At 39.1% G+C, this 15,390-nt stretch overlaps 1 protein-coding gene across 14 annotated transcripts in view; it reads right to left on the bottom strand.

The window, feature by feature from the left end:
- The window catches only part of Cdc42bpa (CDC42 binding protein kinase alpha), a 201,522-nt gene that overhangs the window by 140,116 nt on the left and 46,016 nt on the right, over positions 1-15,390 (bottom strand). Inside the window, exon 3 of one of the 14 annotated variants that reach the window (XM_029538851.1) lies at positions 3,113-3,270. The exons of the other annotated variants lie outside the window; for them this stretch is intronic. The gene's annotated coding sequence lies outside the window, so the exon portion shown is untranslated. The remainder of the gene's footprint in view (positions 1-3,112; positions 3,271-15,390) is intronic. 14 annotated transcript variants of the gene reach the window in all.

The following is a 15,390-nucleotide window of genomic DNA, read 5'->3' as shown; positions in this document are numbered from 1 at the left end:
CTTACATATAATAAATAAATAAATCTTTAAAAAAAGAAAAAGAAAGAAAATATCTACATACAAATTAAATGTTAAGTCATAAAGTTCAACACGGTATGGTTTTCAGGAATAAAATACTGAACTAACTTAAATATTCTTAAAGAGGAAATGGACAAAATACAATAAACCAACAAAGAATTATTCATGTGACTGAAGAAATATTAAGAATACTATTTGATAGAGAAAAGCTCATGCTCATAATATGTGAAAGATAAGTTTATAAAACATTTTAGATCATAATTTATATATATATATATGAACATAAATTTTAAATGACTGTGCCATATATTAAAAGGATAAACATGAAAATAATACAAGATGAAATACTTCTAACATTCTTCAGAGGTAAAATTTTTATTTGCCTTTCTACCACATACCCCTCATCTTGGTCACACCATGAACACTAGCTATATGTGTGGTGGTGTATGGTAAGGACAACAAGAAACTCAATTCACATATGCACATGGTATAGTAAGGAAGACCAGGCCACTGTACAGTAGAAAACATCCTCAACAATACCTTAAAACAGTCTCATGAGCTGCCCAAAAGCTTTTCTGGAATGATTTGTGGTTTAGGGAAATAATACCTCAAGAAACATTCCAGTTTATCAAATTGATGCCATGAGGAAAAAAGATTATGAAGCTTCCAAAGTGATCACTGGTCTATCCCTCTCTCTTAAAACTACAAATAATTTCTGTGTTCACGGCAGTAGAAAAACAGCAAAAATAAACTTGTCTCAGAACTCCCACTTTAGACCCTGTATTTCAAAGTAGAAAAGTCAATTGTCACATAAGATGATGGCATTTTACAATGTACTTCCTTAGAGTAAGGTGTGTAGCTCAGTACTAGAACACTTGCATAGCAAACACAAAGCTCTGGGTTCCATGCCCAACACACACACATACACACACTACACACATACAATCAAGACAAATTTAATATGGACTTAAAATTATAAAGAAAAAAGATACATTTCTATAACATAAGAGATGCTTTTAATTCTAGTAAACAGTCTTCAGTGTTAGAAAACCTGCACAGTACAGAAATGATCAGCAGGTGACAAATCTAGACTAATCGGCTGAGCACCGCTGTGTGGCTAGAGCTTCTAGAGTAAAAATGGCCACACTATATTTCATGGATTTCAATATCCAAGCAGTTCTGCATTCTTGTATGCAATTCAGAAATCTAGCCTACCTCTGATATAGCCAGAATTCACCAACCACCTCTTCTGGCTCAATGAGCCTTGGCATCGTGCCTTACCTGACCTTTCTATCTGTGCTCACTCACCACACTCTATCCTCAACAGTACAAACACAATGTTAAGATGTAGTTCAAGTGACATCATTCTTTTGATTCAAACTTCTAGCGATTTCCTAAAGTTACAAAGAGGTCAAAGTTCTTATTATGAACGACAGTATGGCCTGCCAGTCTCCTTGGCCACTACTCCTCACCTTTAGCTCACTTCAGCTAGAGCCATAATGCACACCTTGCACAATTCCATCTTAGGACCTTTGCTGGTACCCCCCTCCCCCGCCCTAGAACACTTCATCTCCACAGGGCCACTGATGTCTCACTCCCTCACTGAAATGTCACTACATCCTGTGAGACTTTCCATTATATTCCTTTGCTTCCTTTACCCCTTATTTCTTATAATTATTTAGCACAATATATATACACACCACATAGTATAGCCATGCACAATGCTTACTGTTTTCCCCACAAGCTCTTTGAGAATTAGGAATTTCTATCTTTGTGTTCATTAATATATGGTCAGTGCCTAGGAGTCAACAAGTACTCAGTAAATACATTTTGGAAAGATGAATGCTTTGTAACTAATGTGGGTAAATACATATGGAAGATTATAAGTGATCAATATTCTCGTCTGTAAATATAATACTATAGTGTGGATGTTGAAACCTAGAAATGAGGCTGGCGACAGTCCATCTTTTGTGTGACCTCAAGAGCCTGTAGTTTGCCTCACACTGCTCATCTACCAGGCTTTCAAAGTTTCACCTTTGAAAACAGAATTTTACTGTGTAGCTACTGACCACTTACTGTTTTATATCTTTCTTTCCTTTTTAATCTCTCTTATGTAGCACCTACCAATATTTTTACTAATAATACTAAAAGCCCTTACTTCTGAAAAGGCTTATATTGCATACACACTACATATGCTGACCACTGTATTTGCTACTAATATAATCCATACACCAGTCTGAAGGGTGCTCTACCACCCCACTTAGAAAACAAAACAGTAAGCCAGGCTGTTGTGGTGGAGCCAGCACTTGGGAGCCAGGGGCAAGCAGACAGCTTCCAGTTCAAAACTAGCCTGGTCTTTACATAGGGAGTTCCAATACAGCCAGAGCTATACACCAAGATCATGTCTCAGAAACAAATAAACAAATTAGAGAGTAGCCTGGGCTATATAACGCATTCCATGCCAGCATTCCAGCATGCACTACAGAGAAAGCATTGGCTCAAACAAACAACAAACTGAAAAACTAATCTGTGAATGATCAATCAATATTATTACTAAAGAAATTTTAGGGTCAGGGGAGTGGTTCTATAGAAGGCCTGGCCTAACATACATGAGACCCTAGGTTCAATTCCCAGCATAAAACAAACAAAGAAAGAAAGAAAGAAAGAAAGAAAGAAAGAAAGAAAGAAAGAAAGAAAGAAAGAAAGAAACTAAAATCTAAAATCTCTATAAACTATTAAACAGCCAGAAATGTGCTCTTGATAAACAGCATAATTTATACACAGAGCAGCAATAGCCAAAATATTTAAAATTAGTACATCCTGGGCATCAACAAATTAAACAGACACAGATTATAAAATATGGCATGGCCACACCTGTAGGTCCTTTGGACTACAGACCAGCACCATCAAAGACAAAGCATGCACAAAATTGAGTTTCCTCTCCCAGGAGTCTCAGGAGAGTCTGAGCCAGAGACCTTAGGAAAAAGTAAATGCCTACAGGTATTCTTCCCTTTCAGGGCCTAGTACTAAGCTATCTGGACATATAAGGAACCAGGTAATGAGAGGAAGCAAGCTAATTAAAAGCTTTTGACACCTGAAGCAGGGGTAGCACGCCAAAGCAGCAAGCTTTCACAACAAGCTCTGAAGCCCAGAAGCCTGGAAGCTGCCGGAGCAAGGCTGGAGCAGGCAGAAGCGGTGAGCCACCAGGAAGCTGTGGACAGGTAACACCCAGGGCGTAAGTTAAAGGTTTTCCTGAAAGCAAAAAGGAAAACCCAGCGTTAAGTTAAGCAGTAACTGACATGAATGTGTTGTAGAGAGAAGATTCTTAACTCACAGAGCTGCCGAATTTCAACTGCATCTTACTCTTTATTGTTCCCCATGGTGTATGTATTTCTTATAATTGTTTTCAAAACTAATTTATTTTCATGGTTTGTCTGTCTACAAAACAAAAAAGCATAATTGATAGGAGGAAAAAGTATCAAACTGACAGAAATGTTCCTATCAGATATCCATGCCAGAGGTGAGTCTGTCCATTGAGCCTGGTAGAACACAAAATACTTCAAGGGAAATAATTACCTGTTCAGGGTCTGTGCACTCTTAAACTTAGCTTGTAAAAGCCACAGAAAATGTATGTCCAGAGGAGAGCTTGCATTAGGAATAAGTAAGAAGTAATCCAGCCAATACTATCTCTAAGTATAAGGGTGACTTTGCCTTAAAATAGTACAAAAAATCATCAGTGATCTATGTGTGGATTTTATTGTACACAGTTTTAATCAATACACATATAAGCAAGTGTGTATCAAAAAAGAACTAGATCTTCTCATGTTAAATCTCAAATACTGTCAGTCATGAATCAAGCACTCTGATTTGCCTAGGGAGGTCTCTGTGTCAGTGCCTGTGATTAACTCAACTGACACTGGGCTGTCTGCTCCAAACTCCCCAGCACTGCACTGCAGTCTAAATCCTCCAGGCAGTAGGGCTATGAGCACATCTGTCTGTCCCTACCTATCTGACTCATTTATCCTAGTGAGGGATCATAATCTTACAGTACTTCAATCTTTGTCGACCCCTTCTGTGAAATAACTATATCTTATTATTGCTTCCCTTTTCAGTAGCTCAGCCTCAGATGAACCTGTAAGTACCAGTTCAGCCAGCCTTTGTCCTCAATGTTCTGAACTGCCACGTGCTACCACTGCCCTACTTACTCTGATGCCCACAATCTAGACCAGAGTCCTTTGCATCGCATTTAAATGTTCCCATGATTCCAAGAAACTTTCTCCTTCTCCTTTTGAACCCCAGAAAAGTGTCCCTATCACTCCTCAAGGATGACAGTACCTTTGAAATCTTGATCCCAGCCCCTCCCCATCTTTTCTTTTGTTGTTATTGCCCCATTAAAATTCCTTTCCAGCTTGTAGTCTCCCATTTCTCTGGTTCTGCGTGTCTACTGAAAACCTTTTCCAAGACCCTCCTTCCAAATCCAAAAACAAAACAAAACCCCAAATGTTATTGCTATTCCAGTTTCCCCCAAGGAACTGCCATGGCACCCTTCTCACAAACGCCATTTCTCTACAAAGCACATTTTAGTATAGCATTTCCCTGCTTCTTCTAACTGTTCATTATGTATTTTCTTCTCATGTTTGAAAGTAAATTTTAAAATTCCATATAATGGACTTTATACACAGAGACACAAAAAGTCAGGTTTACAAAGAGAAAAAAATTATTTTGTAAGAAAGCCCTAGAATGTCTCAGACTCCAGGGAAGCAAGAGACTCCAGGAGCCAATGGTGATGGCTTTCATCAAAATATCCAACAAAGGGGAGATAAAACCCATAGAGACCACCTCCAGAAGACAGGCACATACACCCCCAATAGAGGGATGAGGCCACCCATGCATATCAAAATTTTTAACCCAGAAATATTCCCGTCTAAAGGAAAGAAAAAAAATGGAACAGAGACAGAAGGATAGGCCATCCAGAGACCACCCCACCTAGAGATCCATCCTGTCTGCAGACACCAAGCCCCCACACTATTGCTGATGCCAAGAAACATTTGCTGATAGGAGCCTGATATGGCTGTTCCCTGAGAGGTTCTACCAGCACTGGACCAATACAGATGCAGATACTCAGGCAACCATCAGACTGAGCCTGGGGACCCCAATGGAAGAGATAGAGGAAGGACTGAAGGAGGTGAAGGGGATTACAACCCCATAAGAATAACAATACCAATTAACTGGACCACCCAGAGCTCCCAGGGACTAAACCACCAACTAAAGAGTATACATGGAGAAGCCAGGACTCCAGATACATATGTAGCAGAGGATGGCCTTATCTGACATCAATGGGAGGGGAGGGAGGTTTGATGCACCAGAGTGGGGAGATGCTAGAGAAGTGAGGCAGGAGTGGGTGAATGGATATAGGAGTACCCTCATAGAGGCAAAGGGGAGGGGAGGAGGGGGAGAGGGATGCAGGGGTTGGTGAGGGGTAACAGAGAAGGGGGATTATCATCTAAACTGTAAGTGAATGGAATAATAATAATAATAATAATAATAATAATGATAAGCTCTAATAGATAAATCTAAGGTAACTGGAAAAGTGCTCCAAATTACAAAGTGGAGACCAGTGCCATAAAGTGCCAGTTTCTCTTGCTAATTAGACTGTGACCCAAATCAAAAACCAGTAAGTATTGCTTTCATTAGCCAAATGACAGCATGGTCATAACCCAGGGAGAAAAAGTAGCATGCTGAGCACCACAGGAGTACTCTGTTCTTTCCCTCCCTCACACTGCTCACAGCTCCTGAACAAAACTAGCACATACAGAGGATACTGTACTGGGCATAAACGCTAGCAAAAAGCTGTCCAGTCTTTCCTTCATCCCAGTGGAGAGGCTCACCCACTTCTGCTCTGTTTTATAAACTCATTCCCTGCCTGCTTCAGTTCTTGTACTTGTTCTCCCACTGGTTCCTTCCTGTCATCAATTCTTTTACTGATTTCCAAACATGATCATTTCAAAGGACCAGCAAGTAATGACTCACACAGAGGCCATGCGACTGGACCTCTGACTCTAGACACCTTAAATGTAACATGTTCATCATTCCAAGAGATCAGAAGAATCTTCTTCACCGGGTAAGACCCACAGTCACTCTACTCCTCTTCTCTCTCGTTTAAAAATAGGCATCGGCCTTCTTCTACCCAACACTCAAGTAACACGTGGGTAAGAAAGCTCTGCCTCTAAAGAAAGCACCCAAGCTATTAGACTCAAAAGGCAAGGGTTGAAAATAGAGATGAGAAATCTCTTTCCTTTTTGTCAATGATTGCCTCACATGGATTAAGACTGACAAGTGTCCTCTGACAGCTGTTCTGAAGGCTCCTACATAAACACCACTCTACTGTACTGGCAAGTGGCTGTGTAAGGTTGGTTGAACCGTCAGTCCCACTACTGGATACTTTTGAGATCAAAAGCTTGAAACCAAGTTTAGCCTTTTACAGAAAGTAGCTAAAACTCTTCATTTTGATCCCACATTAAGTTTGATGGCTTTTACTAGGAGATCCTCATAAAGTTGAACTCCTCAATCTCATGAAATGACAAAATATATATTTGAAGGGATAAACCAAAAAAACAACAAAAAACAAAAAGACTAATATCAGTTGATGAAAAACAATATTTTAAATAATTCTACAAATCCAGAATGAACAGAACAAGATTAGATGTAAATATCCACCCAACAAAAGCATGACCAGATAGCTACATCAAAGAAACATCACAAATGTCCTAATTCCAGATGCATAGATTCCATCATAAATTATCCTCCCTCCAGAAACTGGCGCATGTATACACACACATACACATATCTTTAATTCAGATGTTAATACACACACACACACACACACACACACATACACACACACACTCTTCAAAGTCTAGTAAGCAGATTTACAATAGTGACAGATTATGAACCCATAAGCAACAACAACAAAGAAAAACCAGCATACATAAGCACCAGTAAATGATAGCACTGATGCTACTGGTGTTTCTAAGACCTGTGACACTCAACACTTCTGTGTTCGTGCTTTTGAAATACATGGTAAATTGGGGTGAACTACAGTCACCCCAATGCAGTACAGACTTGCCCCTACCCAACCGTCTTTGGTTCTCATTATCTAAGCCAACCTTTCTCTACCCTCCTGTCATCCTCCCATTTCAGTGACTGCTATATCTTCCCTTTCCCTCTCCTAGTTTCCCTTCTTCTTTCCCATTCTATGAATGCAAACCATTTTAGCTTCCACAAGTAACTGAGAACAGTTTGTCTGTGCCTGGAGTATTTTACTAAGCACAGTGTCCTCCAGTTGCGCCCATGTTGCCACAAATGACAGCATTTCACTATTCTTGTGTCTGAATGATCTCCCACTTGTATGTGTGTGTGTATCTTATTTTCTTTAACCATTCACCCATCAGCTGATTCCAGATCTTGACTACTGTAAACATACTGCAATAAACACTGTAATGCAGGCAACTCTGTAGTATGCTGATGCCATTTCCTTTACATAAATGTCCACTGGGATTAGTGGACAATATGACAATTCCATTTCTAGTTTTATGTTTGTTTTTTTTTTTTTTTTGAGGAAACTCCACATTGTTTTCAGTAATGGCTACACTAGTAAAATTTATACCAAATGTGTCAGAGACATCTCCTTATATCCACTGAGTGTTTGTAAACTGTCATTTGGGTAATACCCCTTTCTAAGTAAAGTGATATCTCATTACAACTTCAACGCAGAAATCAAAATTCTTATCTCTAAGAATGGACTGGCAGATAAAGCCTCTTTTGTATATATCGACTTCTTGTAGCCCAAATCTGAAGTATCTGACATTAACTGTCAAGAGGCCATACACACTGTTGGCAACCTCCTGGTGACTGGTTAACTGCTCCTCAGAAACAGGTTGGGTAATAAAGGTGTCTCTGAGGAAGCAGCTACTCTACAGTAAAATTGGACATCCTAGTTAGAATGCACCAGTCCTGGGAAAAGTCTGGGCCTACCATAGCCCCCAAACAAGATTCCCAAGCATTTTTACCTGCTTAAATATGACATGCTGGATTAGCATGGTGATAGAAATGGGAATTCCTGATCCCCACCCACCTACCATCCCCACCAAAAGACAGTCTCGGAATATAGAGTCAGCTGTCCTCAAACTCTCTTGCCTCAGCTTCCTATGGGCTGAAATTAGAGGTGAATACCAGAACTCATGGCTTTGTCCTCAGCTCAGTTTCTGTCAGTTCAGATAATATTCAAGAACTTACATAATAACTAATGGGGTTTCTAGAGTAGAGCTCTGGACTGGACCAAACTTGAGACACACAAGTTGAGTTGATCTTGTAAGGAACAGAGTTCTTTTTTACAGAAAATAACTCTAAACCCTGGCTATCCTTCAGCCTCCTCCTAGGACAGATCCAGACTGTTGACAAAGCAAAGCAGCCTTTTAAATTCCCTAATAAGGACTTTCATACACACTAGTGTTCTAAGCAGTGCCTGTTGCTCCAAATATTCCCCTACCAGCACTCGCTGCAGAGCAAGACTGAGAATGATGTGACCTCACACTTCCTAAGTATGAAATGGAATTTCCAACAAGGAAGATAGGTCCACAGTCCCTCTTAGTAAGTAGTTGCTTTCTAGATTTGGATGAGTTAAAAGAAGAGATAGCAGGCACCCTATCAAATGAAGTACTTTCTGAGGTAAATCTCTAGGGCCTCCAAGAGCATACCCTCTGTGTGTGTGTTCTTTTCTGTAGCATAAATACAAATTTGTAAAATAGAAGTTTTATTGGTGAATACCAGGCCTGATCATGCAAAAGAGTAACTCTAACACTGGCTGGATATGTGTTAACTGTAGACTATATATTCCAATAGAGTAACTTAAAATAATGGTGGATGGTACCAGAAACAAGGCTGACTGATTGCACTAATTTCTAATCTTCTGGTAAACACCAGCTTTTACTCTTTTTAAAGAACACTGCTTTATTCTACCAATCATTTTCATATGGAGTACTAAATAATTGTTTCATAAAAAGTTTTCCCATTCAAAAAAGAAACATTTCTAAGTCTTGGTTTGTTTATCTGCCTTACTTACTAATTTCTGAGACTGGTGTAATGAAAAGGCAACCTACAGTCCCAGCTATTCAGTAGTACAAGTTCAAAGTTAGCATAACCCATACACTGCATTTTAAAAGCCATCCCCAGGAACTTAAGTAAACCATGTGGCAAAATTAAGAGATAAAAAACAGGTCCATTGATGTAGATTAATGGCAGAGCAATAAGCCTAGCATATGCAAGACCCAGGATTCAATCTCTAGTGAATACCAGGTAAATGGCTTGCCATACAAGCATGAGAACCTGAGTTGGGAAACCCAAACACATCACAAATATCTGTAATCTCATAGGTGAGGAGGTGAAAACTGGGCACAGGAGTAATTAAATCAATAGGCTCCAAGTTCAGTGAGAGACTTAGCTCATGTGGTGAGGTGGAAACTAACCAAGGAAGATATATATCATCAAAGCCTGGCCTCCACATGCCTAGACGCTCATTTGAATGTGTACATACATCATACACGTGCATGCATACACACACACACACACACACACACATAGGGGGGAGGGGTCAGAAGGGAAAAGTGTTCCACTTATCCACAAAAGTCTTTATAGATAGTAATTAATAAATTTTAAAGGTAACTTGTTAGATGAACACATTTCAGATTTACTGTGACCTTTTAAATTTTTGTAATATTCATTCCTTGTTTTGTATCATTAATGTTTTGATTATTAACTGTCATGGGAAGTTTTTCTAGTCCAGTCTATTTGGTGTTCTGCATGCTTCTTGTACTTTGACAAATACCACCTTATTTAGGTTAGGAAATTCTTCTTCTATGATTTTGCTGAAAGTATTTCTGTGCCTTTGACCTGGGTTTCTTCTCCTTCCTCTATTCCCATTATTCATAAATTTTGTCTTTTCATAAAGTCCTAGATTTCCTGGATGCTTTATGCCTGGACTTTTCCATATCTAACTTTTTTTTTTTTTTGACCAAGGTATCCATTCTTCTATCTTGTCTTCAATGCCTGAGATTCTCTCTTCCATCTCTTGAATTCTGTTGGTGAGACTTACCTCTGAGGTTCCTGTCTGAGTGCCTACATTTTTCATTCCCAAGTTTCCCTCAGCAGAGGTCTGCCTGGTCTGGCCACAGTGGGAGAAGATGTGCTTAATCCTCAAAAGACTTAAGGCCCCAGGGAAAGGAGAGACCTGATGGGGAGAAGCACCCTCTTGGAGGCAAGGGGGAGGAGGAATGGGATGAGGAACTGTGGGGGAGGGGGACCGATGGGGAGCAACAACTTGAATAAATAAGCAAAAGAAAAATAATAAGCAAAAGAAAAATCAAAAGTTAAACAAATCCCATGTGTGAGTGTCACTATCACTCCTGCTTACACTGCCCCATCTCTCCTAATCCCTCCCTATGCTACTTGATGGAAATACAAATAACAATAACATTTCCTACCTATTATATTATCCACTTCATAATGCATCCCAGAGATCTCTCTACGTAAATACTGCAAGATTTTTTGGTTTTGTTTTTCTATTTTTCTCTCATATATTACATGCCTACCACAGTTTCCCCTCCTTTCTCTCATCCCAGTCCCTCCCCCATCACCCTTCTCCCCCAGATCCACTCCTCCATTTCCCTTCAAGAAAGGGCAGGCCTCCCAGGGATACCAACTAAACACAGGATATCATAGTACTGTAAGTCTAGATACATCCCTTCATACTGGGGCTAGATGAAACAACCTAGTAGGAGGAAAATGGTCCCAAAAGCAAGCAAAAGAGTCAGAGCCCACCCTGCTCCCACTGTTCTGAGCCCCACAAGAAGACCAAGCTACACACTATAACATATAGGCTTAGGTCAGACCCACACAGGCTCCCTGAGTGTCAGTTCAGTCTCTGTGAGCCTATATGAGCCCTGGTTAGTTGATTCTGTGGGCCAATTTCTTGTGGTGTCCTTGACCCCTCTGGCTCCTACAATTCTTCCTCCTCTTCTACAGAATTCCTTGAGCTCCACCTAATGTTTAGCTATGGGTCTCACAGCAAATTGTGGTCTGTGCTTAACCACAATTTATTCAAGCAGTTTCTTATTGATAAATATCTGGGTTATATTTGTCTTATTTATTACACTATTTTTCATCTATTTGTATTCCATCCTAGCATATGGTATGAATTTTAATTTGCTCCACAAAAAGACTTTTCCAAATAGCTATCCTGTATTCTAAATCATCTACTGAATTTTTTCCACCCACACTGGCTGAAGCTACTGTCTTTAGTAAAGAATAAAATATGTGTATACAAGTCTGTCCTGAACTTCTTCTTCATGGGCTAGTTCTTGAGGCTGCAGATATCGTAGGTCTATCATTGCTCTTACTATGAGTTTTCTAATGATTCTTCTTATAGTCGGGTTATGTGTTTATTCATTTTTGATGGGGAGTAGGCTGCTGCTATATTGTCCAGACTCAGGGAAAATTCCTAGGCAAAAGCAATTCACCAGACTCAGCCTTCTGAATAGTTGAGACTACAAATCTGTGCTACCATACCCAGCTCTAGAAATGCTTGTCTTTCTATACAACCTTTGCAACTACCCTATCGAATAATTAGCATATATGTATGAGCTGTCTAATAATAGTCTTAACTCTTTTATTATAAGTGTTTTTCTCTTCTACTATCTTCTGTAGTTGCCTATATATATATTAATTCTGTCCACATATACACTTACAGTGAATTATCTCTGTATTAGTAGTAAGTTTCATTACTACCTTAGGTTTATATAAAAATCACACTTGGGATGATATTGTTGCTCAGTTGTAGGTGCCTAACATGTACAAGACCTGATTTCAATGCTCAGCATAGTGGGGGAAGTGTATTAAAAATACCACATCTGTAAACTGTGCAATTAATTAATTCTAAGTCTGCCTTTCTAACTTTCATAGTCATAATCTAAACAGTCCAATAAAAGTCCAGATATTATTAGGTTGTACTAAAAATTCAAACCCTAACTAGATACACTCACAAAAGATTCACATTAAATACAACTGTAGAAGAAGGGGGTTCAAACCATAGGAAAGCTGACTAACAGAAAGACTCAAAGATAGGAAACGTCATCTTATACAAAAAAGTAGGCCATAATGACAAGCATCAGAATGACATAGCTACTGAATACTGAATGCTGAATACTGAATGTGTATGTTCCTACTGTTACAGCTTTCAAAATCAGGAAATATATACAACTTTGGGGGATAAATAAATACCCCCTTAGTCACTGACAGAGCTAAACGACAATCATCAAATTATGGAAGATCTTAATAACAGTACTGACCATCTCAATTTCACTGACATTAGTAAAACACAGGAAGAAATAAATGTTATTCTGCATTATTTTTAAAGGCATTTCAAGTATTCATTAGAACAGTTTACATTCTGACCATAGCAAATTTTCAAAGCGGAGAAAAATCAAAAGTATATTAACTCACTGTATCAAAACAATTCAAACAGACAAACTTTTAAAACAAATAATATCAACTTCTGAAACAGACATTAAATAACATTTATAAATCAATGATAATAAAAAAATAATCTCTGGAATGAACCTAATCACTATTAAAAGCAAAATCTACGCTTCTATGTTTACACTGGAATGACAAAGAAGCAAAGATATATATTCATATGTAGGCTTCTATCTCGAAAAGGTAGAAAACAAAGGAGTACACTTAATTCAAAGAAAAGATTCACAGAGGCAAAAACACATGTTCAGGGTTTAAAAAGAAAAAAGAGCAAACTTTAGACAGGAGCTGACGTGATGTGATGGCCCCATAAGTAAGCAAACTGGCTCTTCAAGCACAAGTTGTTGAGTTTGAGTCCCTAGCACTCAGGTTAAAAAAAAAAAAAAAAAAAAGCAAGGCACACCTTGACCTGCATGAAACCTCAGAATTACAGGGCAAACACAGGTTGATCCATCCATGTACTAGCTAGCCAGCAAATTTAGCACCGAGGCAAGCTTCCAGTTCTGTGAGAGACCATAACAGACCATCTCAAAGCAATAATGAAAAGACCACTAGAAGGAACCCAGTTCCCACTCTGGCCTCTGCATATGTACACACTCACATGCAATGCACATACAACATGCACATGAGTGTGTGTCTACACACAAGAGAGACAACTCACACAGATAAAAGTAGCTTTGATATTTAATTGCATTTAAAAAATCTCTAATACTCTCAAGAAAAATTAATCATGCACTATGAACATGAAAGAAAGAACCTCGCCTTAGACTCTATAAGAAGCAAAATTACTAAAGAATATTATAAACAGTCTCATGACAATAAACCTGGTAACTTAAATGCTAGCAGACATGATCCATAAAAAATAAACCATACTGAAGCTGACAAATGAAACAGAAAAAGCTGACAAGCTAACTTTAAAACCATTAGTGTTAATCAACTATGAGTATTAAAAACCCAAGTTCAGATAGTTGTATTATTAAACTCCATCAAACATTTAGGGGAAAAAAGCAGTTTCCAAACATTGGGAAACAAAAACACTTGCTCAACTCCTTACTTAAATTCACCACAACCCTATTAACAATGCCTGAAAATGATAAAAACAAAAATGTATGGGTCAACACTCACCATGAATACAGATTTAAAACTAACTAACAAAATATTGATTAACTGAAGAGGAAAAACATCTTGAAAGATGATCCCAACTCTAATAAGACTCTATAATAGGAATTGCTTTAATAGTTGAAAAATCAATTATATACCAACACCAAAAGCATAATCCATGAAAGTAAACCATTATTAGAATTTCATTAAAATTGAAAACTTCTGTTTTGTAATACAAAGGATAATGTTAACATTCACATGTCAGACATGGACAAACACTCTTCAACAAAAATCAATGCTGCAAGCATCACAGTGCCCTACTTTAAATTATGCTACAGTGCTGTTCTACTTAGGATTTCTGTTGTGATAAAACACCATGACCAAACAGTAAATTGGCTTACACTTCCACACTGTAGTATATCACTGAAAGAAACCAAGGCAGGAACTCCCAGGGCAGAAACCTGGGAGGTAGGAGCAGATGCTGAGGCCATGGAGTACTACTGCTTAATGGCTTGCTCAGCCTGTACTGGAAAAAGTTTGAATCCATTATGGGTTTGAAAACCTACCAAACCCACCAATCCCTGAGCCCAAAAAACTACCAACTCCCTGGGCTTGGTTTGAAATCCCACCAATCCCCACCCTAGAAATAAAGAAAGCCTATGTAAAGCCTGCCTCCTGCTCAGTTCCCTGGGCTTCTCACCTAAGCAGAGGCAGCCACTCTCCTGTGCCTTTCACTGAAGTGGAAACTTACAGGTTCTTTAGAAAGTTGGTTGGATGGTGTTTTGCTGGGGAAACACATGAAGGAACGTTGTGTTAAAGTAGACACTGGTGTGAAAGGCTAAGGCAGAATGTTTCACTGAAGCAGACACAGGTCAAAGTATGTTCTAAAGCAAGCACATTAAAGGACACATGATGAAGGATTCTTTGCTAACAACACATATATATTGGTTTGCCTTACACTTGTAGTTGAGCTGCATTTCTCAGGACTACATAGAGAGAAACACATCAAAAATTTTCTGGTTGATATACTGCAGTTTCTTGCCATTTCCAAGGACTGATTGGATGCACAGGCTGAGGTAAGACCTGTGCTGAGGCAAGGCACGTGGAGGACACGTGATGTTTGGAAGGTATAAATAGGGTTCAGTGGGTGGCAGAGAGAGCTTGGCTTGCTGGTACAGCTAGCTGTGCAATGGCTGTGGGCCTCAAATCTTGCTGATCTTTGCTTTCCTGAGAGGGACATAGCCTACATAGTTACACTTCCCAATGAATCTCTTACGTGGGTTTTGTTGTACAGTGTTCCTTGGCTCCTGACTGCCAGGATACCTTTCCCTTCAGAGCTGTAAAACTTACACAGCCTGGTTTCTTAAAGAACCCAGGTTCAACAAACAGCCCAGGAATAGCATCATTCACAGAAGTCTGGGCCCTCCCCATTCAATCACTAATTAAGAAAATGGCCTAGCAGAGCCATTTTCTCAATCGAGGCTTCCTCCTTTCAGATGGCTCGAGTTTGTTTCAAGTTGACATAAAACTAGCCAGGACAAGTGCCTGATAGATTAAAATAAAGGAGATAGCAACAAGCCCTTGCAGCTATAGGCATCTCATGCTCTGCAGAGAGAGCAAAACAGTCTCTTCAACAGATGGTGCTGACACAACCGGCTGTTATCATGTAGAAGAATGAGAATTGAT

Source organism: Mus pahari, chromosome 5, assembly GCF_900095145.1.
Source record: "Mus pahari chromosome 5, PAHARI_EIJ_v1.1, whole genome shotgun sequence".
Taxonomy (NCBI): Eukaryota; Metazoa; Chordata; class Mammalia; order Rodentia; family Muridae; genus Mus; species Mus pahari.
Note: the sequence above shows the minus strand (reverse complement) of the source record. Positions and strands in the feature narration are given on the sequence as shown.